This window comes from Pteropus vampyrus, unplaced genomic scaffold (genome assembly GCF_000151845.1).
Source record: "Pteropus vampyrus isolate Shadow unplaced genomic scaffold, Pvam_2.0 Scaffold16, whole genome shotgun sequence".
Classification (NCBI taxonomy): domain Eukaryota; kingdom Metazoa; phylum Chordata; class Mammalia; order Chiroptera; family Pteropodidae; genus Pteropus; species Pteropus vampyrus.
In genome coordinates, this window is record NW_011888797.1 from 4,527,510 (window position 1) to 4,534,971 (window position 7,462).

Consider the following 7,462-nt stretch of genomic DNA (forward strand, 5'->3'; position numbering starts at 1 on the left):
TGTTTGTTTCCTGACTCAGGGCCTTTGGTCCTCACCACCCCTTGATGCTGCGGTGCGGGCTCTCTGACCATGAGGGTTGCTGACGGGTTTCCTCCCCCCACCAGCACCTGTGCCGGAGCAGAGGCTGCCAGGAGAACCCGGCTGGAGCCATGGGCGAGGCTGGGGAGTGGAGACTTGGCTGCCTCTTTGCCAGCCTGCCCTTTACATTCCTTCTGGCAGTGGGTTCTCCTTGCGGTCAGGATGCCCTGCTATTTGGGGAAGATGGGCAGAAAGAGCTGCTTCCAAGTCTCCCCCACCTATCATGTGCTGTCAAGATGCCTCACAGGCAGCACCATGACCCCCTGCCTCCCCACCAAGCACGGCTTGGAGTGTTGTGATTGGATCATCTCAAGTCCGTTATCGTGGGGCTGCACATACGTGGATGTTTATATTCTGAAAGGTCAAAGCACATGAAGAAGGAACACAGGGAGAGACCCACCGAAGGGAGTGGACCAAGTCCCCATTGCTGAGGCACTCCCTCCTTTGGGCTTCCTGCTGCCCTTCCCACACAGGCTGGAGGATGAGCCGACTGCAGCATGGGCGGGGGCCGGGGGGGTGGAGGCGGGAAGGCCCCTTCCTGGGAGGTTGCCCAGCCAAGTGCGAAGCCTCATCTGCTTCCAGGCAACCTGGGGCCTTGGGCGGTTTCACCCTGTGCACACTGGGGTCAGCCCTGCCTTTACCGTCTGTTCCGGCTGCACTGAGGTCAGAGAGGCTAATGGGGGCTAAAGGGCTTTAGCCTATAAAATGTGCTTGATGAATGTCAGGAATTGGGTTTGCTCTGACGATGATGGTGATAACTCCGATGGTGGTGACGAGGATGATGAGCGCCACCAGACACGGCTGCTTTGCCATACTTGACCCCAGCACAGCCCCCAAAGGCTCCTCACCCAAGTGAGGAGCCCTACATAGTGTAGATACAGTATTATTATAGCACATATTTTAGATTCAGCATAGTGCGGTGATTAAAAGACTTCCTGGGCTCCAAACCTGGGTCCAGTACCACCCAGCTCATGACCTTGGACACATCACTCAAACGCTCTGTGCCTCAGTTTCCCCATCTGTGAGGCGGGGGATAGCAATACGTCCCTCACAAATTCCTCAGTTTCAAAGACCACGGGCTAGAACTCAAGACCTGACATTCAGATCCTGACCCAGAGGCAATCAATGCTCTGGGAAGAGCTGGGTCTCGAGTCCTGGGTGTCCACCCCACCCAGGCCTTTGCCTTACCAGGAGTCGGTGGCAGTTTCTGTCCCCTCTGGGAGTCTTAGATCCTCATCTGCGAAATGGAGACAGTAGCGGTCGCTTCTCTCTGAGCCTTTGTGAGGGATTAAATAAGCCCGTGTGACATAATCACAGCTCATGCTGAGTCCATGGTCATTAGGTGGCAGCCGCCAAGCAAAACACTTCATATTGTGTCACTTAATCCTCCCTGACCCCATCAGGCGGATACTGTTATTGTTCCTTACTCTGTAGATGTGGAAGCACAGGCACCGGGAGGCTAAGAGCGCGTTGAAGGTGCCGTGGAGGGCGCGCATCCAGGGGGCGTGCTGGGCTCCCACGGAGGCCCCTCCCCGCTCTCACCGAGGCTCCTGTGGCTCAGCCCCTGCTCCCCTCAATGGGAAGCCTTGCCATCTCGCTACCCCCGCCCCTCGGGGAATACTGCTCAGGGATGAATGGGTCTGGACTTGCAGGCCGTTGCTGGAATGAATGAGCTCATGTGTGTTGTGCTTGGCTCTCGTCGAATGAGCATCACCCTGTGAATCTCGATGAGCTTACTCAACATATAGCAACGTTGTTGGATCGGCGTCTCAATGGACAGCCTTGTGCTCGCTGAGAATGAACAGTCAAGAAAGGCCTGTTGACTGCGGGCAGGCTCTGCCCGGCTCGGGCTCAGGTGCGGGGTCCCTGCCAAGCTCCAAGAAAGATGCAGCCCCAGCCCGGGGCTCCAATGGCTCCGATGGCTCTTGTGGTGCTTGTTTTGCACAGGGGGATGACCCTATTTATCATTTACTTTCACACACACCCTCTCAAAATCAGCCCCAGAGCCTGCATCACAGACAGTTGCTTTAATGGGGACTTGCCATCCTCTAGGTCAGAGGATACCTTGGGGCCCACGGCCACACCCACATCTTCCCTAGGATTGTCCCCAGCCCCTATCAATTTAGATGCAGCATAAGAGAGTGTCTGAAAAACTGCATGGGTCCCAAATCTGATGAGCCACCTCCACCCAGCTCTGTGACCTTGGGCATGTCACCCAACCGCTCTGTGCCTCAGTTCCCTCATCTGTGAATTGGGAATGATCACCAGGGCCCCAGTACCTCCCTCCGGAGTGCTCGTGAGGCCCAAGCGTGTTAACGTGTAAAGGGCTGGTACAACGCCATGCACACAGTAAGCACCCTATACATAGTAGGTAAAAAGCAGTTCTATTGTCATCCTCCCTAAATGTGTGTTACAGGTCAGTGTCCACTCTCACGTCTGAGCTCTGTGAGGGCAGGGGATCTTGCGCGCCTGTTCGCCGCTCTGTCCCCAGTACCTAGTGCTATCTGACATATGGCAAGTTCCCAGAAAGTATTTGCTGAAAGGGTGAAGGAGTAAATGTGAACATCACCGCTCCAAACGTGATGGGGGTGGGGGTGTCTCTAAATGCCATTGAGCCCTTTAGGGGTTCACAGGCCCAGAAGTTCTCTTAGAAGGAAACATCTGAGACTTGTATTAGTTTCCTGTTGCGCGCTAACAAATTACTACGTATTTAGTGGCTTAAAACAACACAAACTTATAACTGACAGTTCTGGAGGTCAGAAGTCTGACGTGCGTCCCACTTGGCTAAAATCAAGGGGATTTTAGCTTCTAGGGACTACTGAGTTCTTTGGCTCATGGCCCCCTGCCATCTTCAGAGCCAGTAATGGCCCGGTCCAGTCTTTTTCACATATTGCATCACTCCGATATTGACTCTAATGTTGACTCTTAACCCTTCCCCATTTAAAGGATCCTTGTGATTACATCGGGCCTACCTGGGTAATCCCGGCTAATCTCTTCATCTCCAAATCAGATGGTGAGCAACTTTAATTCCACCTGCTACTTTAATTCCTTCCCCCTTTGCCATGTATCCAAACATATTCACAGGTTCTGGGAATTAAGGCTCTGACACCTTTGGGACCATCATTCTGCCTCCCACAGGGACTTTCAGTTATTCAGGCCGATGGGAGCACTCAGGCAGAAACTCTCTATTTAACGGCCTCAAACCTTCTTTGGAAGATGAAGGTCTTAGAACCTCCTTCATGGTTGCTCTTCCCAAAACGCACAGCTCCACGTGTCTGTGCTGTGGCGAATCTCTGGTGCCAGTGAAACCAGCCTTTGTAAAGTAGAATAGCTCATAAGCAGAATCAGGAAACGTCCATGGAGCCCCTCGCGTGTGCCAGCATGAGCTGCATTCAGCAGCATTTCTTCTATTAAGTAAGCATTAACTATGTGAAAGTCTCTCAACCAGGCACCGGATGCCATTCCCCTCACTGAATCCTCAGGACAGCCCCTCGAAGTAGACTCAGTTGTCAGAGGAGGAAACCGTGGCACAAAGGGCAGAACTGAGACTTGAACCCAGGGAGGCAAACGCTGGAACCTCTGCCTCCCCTGGTTTGTTGTCTCGACCCTCTGCGGTTCATGCGTATTATCTCATTTCAGTTGCACAAGAGCTTGGTGAGGGCAGCATTTCTTTTTAATCCCCAGTGCTCGGATTAGGAAACGGAGGCCAAGAATGACTCTGCCCAGCCGCTCAGAACCACGCAAAACTCTGCATCAAGCGGCCATCATCTTACTGATGAATAATTAATTTTAAATAATGAGTATTTTCACAACACCCCCACCCCCCAGCCCTTTTAAGGAGTGTTGGCTGTTTTTAGTCCCCTACCCCTACCCCTCCTCCTTACGGGTCAGTACTTCCAGGCAACCTGGGGCCTTGGGCGGTTTCACCCTGTGCACACTGGGGTCAGCCCTGCCTTTACCGTCTGTTCCGGCTGCACTGAGGTCAGAGAGGCTAATGGGGGCTAAAGGGCTTTAGCCTATAAAATGTGCTTGATGAATGTCAGGAATTGGGTTTGCTCTGACGATGATGGTGATAACTCCGATGGTGGTGACGAGGATGATGAGCGCCACCAGACACGGCTGCTTTGCCATACTTGACCCCAGCACAGCCCCCAAAGGCTCCTCACCCAAGTGAGGAGCCCTACATAGTGTAGATACAGTATTATTATAGCACATATTTTAGATTCAGCATAGTGCGGTGATTAAAAGACTTCCTGGGCTCCAAACCTGGGTCCAGTACCACCCAGCTCATGACCTTGGACACATCACTCAAACGCTCTGTGCCTCAGTTTCCCCATCTGTGAGGCGGGGGGGATAGCAATACGTCCCTCACAAATTCCTCAGTTTCAAAGACCACGGGCTAGAACTCAAGACCTGACATTCAGATCCTGACCCAGAGGCAATCAATGCTCTGGGAAGAGCTGGGTCTCGAGTCCTGGGTGTCCACCCCACCCAGGCCTTTGCCTTACCAGGAGTCGGTGGCAGTTTCTGTCCCCTCTGGGAGTCTTAGATCCTCATCTGCGAAATGGAGACAGTAGCGGTCGCTTCTCTCTGAGCCTTTGTGAGGGATTAAATAAGCCCGTGTGACATAATCACAGCTCATGCTGAGTCCGTGGTCATTAGGTGGCAGCCGCCAAGCAAAACACTTCATATTGTGTCACTTAATCCTCCCTGACCCCATCAGGCGGATACTGTTATTGTTCCTTACTCTGTAGATGTGGAAGCACAGGCACCGGGAGGCTAAGAGCGCGTTGAAGGTGCCGTGGAGGGCACGCATCCAGGGGGCGTGCTGGGCTCCCACGGAGGCCCCTCCCCGCTCTCACCGAGGCTCCTGTGGCTCAGCCCCTGCTCCCCTCAATGGGAAGCCTTGCCATCTCGCTACCCCCGCCCCTCGGGGAATACTGCTCAGGGATGAATGGGTCTGGACTTGCAGGCCGTTGCTGGAATGAATGAGCTCATGTGTGTTGTGCTTGGCTCTCGTCGAATGAGCATCACCCTGTGAATCTCGATGAGCTTACTCAACATATAGCAACGTTGTTGGATCGGCGTCTCAATGGACAGCCTTGTGCTCGCTGAGAATGAACAGTCAAGAAAGGCCTGTTGACTGCGGGCAGGCTCTGCCCGGCTCGGGCTCAGGTGCGGGGTCCCTGCCAAGCTCCAAGAAAGATGCAGCCCCAGCCCGGGGCTCCAATGGCTCCGATGGCTCTTGTGGTGCTTGTTTTGCACAGGGGGATGACCCTATTTATCATTTACTTTCACACACACCCTCTCAAAATCAGCCCCAGAGCCTGCATCACAGACAGTTGCTTTAATGGGGACTTGCCATCCTCTAGGTCAGAGGATACCTTGGGGCCCACGGCCACACCCACATCTTCCCTAGGATTGTCCCCAGCCCCTATCAATTTAGATGCAGCATAAGAGAGTGTCTGAAAAACTGCATGGGTCCCAAATCTGATGAGCCACCTCCACCCAGCTCTGTGACCTTGGGCATGTCACCCAACCGCTCTGTGCCTCAGTTCCCTCATCTGTGAATTGGGAATGATCACCAGGGCCCCAGTACCTCCCTCAGGAGTGCTCGTGAGGCCCAAGCGTGTTAACGTGTAAAGGGCTGGTACAACGCCATGCACACAGTAAGCACCCTATACATAGTAGGTAAAAAGCAGTTCTATTGTCATCCTCCCTAAATGTGTGTTACAGGTCAGTGTCCACTCTCACGTCTGAGCTCTGTGAGGGCAGGGGATCTTGCGCGCCTGTTCGCCGCTGTGTCCCCGGTACCTAGTGCTGTCTGACATATGGCAAGTTCCCAGAAAGTATTTGCTGAAAGGGTGAAGGAGTAAATGTGAACATCACCGCTCCAAACGTGATGGGGGTGGGGGTGTCTCTAAATGCCATTGAGCCCTTTAGGGGTTCACAGGCCCAGAAGTTCTCTTAGAAGGAAACATCTGAGACTTGTATTAGTTTCCTGTTGCGCACTAACAAATTACTACGTATTTAGTGGCTTAAAACAACACAAACTTATAACTGACAGTTCTGAAGGTCAGAAGTCTGACGTGCGTCCCACTTGGCTAAAATCAAGGGGATTTTAGCTTCTAGGGACTACTGAGTTCTTTGGCCCATGGCCCCCTGCCATCTTCAGAGCCAGTAATGGCCCGGTCCAGTCTTTTTCACATATTGCATCACTCCGATATTGACTCTAATGTTGACTCTTAACCCTTCCCCATTTAAAGGATCCTTGTGATTACATCGGGCCTACCTGGGTAATCCCGGCTAATCTCTTCATCTCCAAATCAGATGGTGAGCAACTTTAATTCCACCTGCTACTTTAATTCCTTCCCCCTTTGCCATGTATCCAAACATATTCACAGGTTCTGGGAATTAAGGCTCTGACACCTTTGGGACCATCATTCTGCCTCCCACAGGGACTTTCAGTTATTCAGGCAGATGGGAGCACTCAGGCAGAAACTCTCTATTTAACGGCCTCAAACCTTCTTTGGAAGATGAAGGTCTTAGAACCTCCTTCATGGTTGCTCTTCCCAAAACGCACAGCTCCACGTGTCTGTGCTGTGGCGAATCTCTGGTGCCAGTGAAACCAGCCTTTGTAAAGTAGAATAGCTCATAAGCAGAATCAGGAAACGTCCATGGAGCCCCTCGCGTGTGCCAGCATGAGCTGCATTCAGCAGCATTTCTTCTATTAAGTAAGCATTAACTATGTGACAGTCTCTCAACCAGGCACCGGATGCCATTCCCCTCACTGAATCCTCAGGACAGCCCCTCGAAGTAGACTCAGTTGTCAGAGGAGGAAACCGTGGCACAAAGGGCAGAACTGAGACTTGAACCCAGGGAGGCAAACGCTGGAACCTCTGCCTCCCCTGGTTTGTTGTCTCGACCCTCTGCGGTTCATGCGTATTATCTCATTTCAGTTGCACAAGAGCTTGGTGAGGGCAGCATTTCTTTTTAATCCCCAGTGTTCAGATTAGGAAACGGAGGCCAAGAATGACTCTGCCCAGCCGCTCAGAACCACGCAAAACTCTGCATCAAGCGGCCATCATCTTACTGATGAATAATTAATTTTAAATAATGAGTATTTTCACAACACCCCCACCCCCCAGCCCTTTTAAGGAGTGTTGGCTGTTTTTAGTCCCCTACCCCTACCCCTCCTCCTTACGGGTCAGTAAGTAATCGCTGACATTTAGGAGAATTGGATGGCGTCTCCTGCCTGCCCCCCAGGACTTTCATTCAGCCTGTTGGCCTGAAGATTACAACAAGCAGGCAGATGCGGCACTCGAAAGAGTAAGTGTGGCTGCTCTCCCGGGATCTCCTTAATGAAAAATTTCAGTCCTATGGA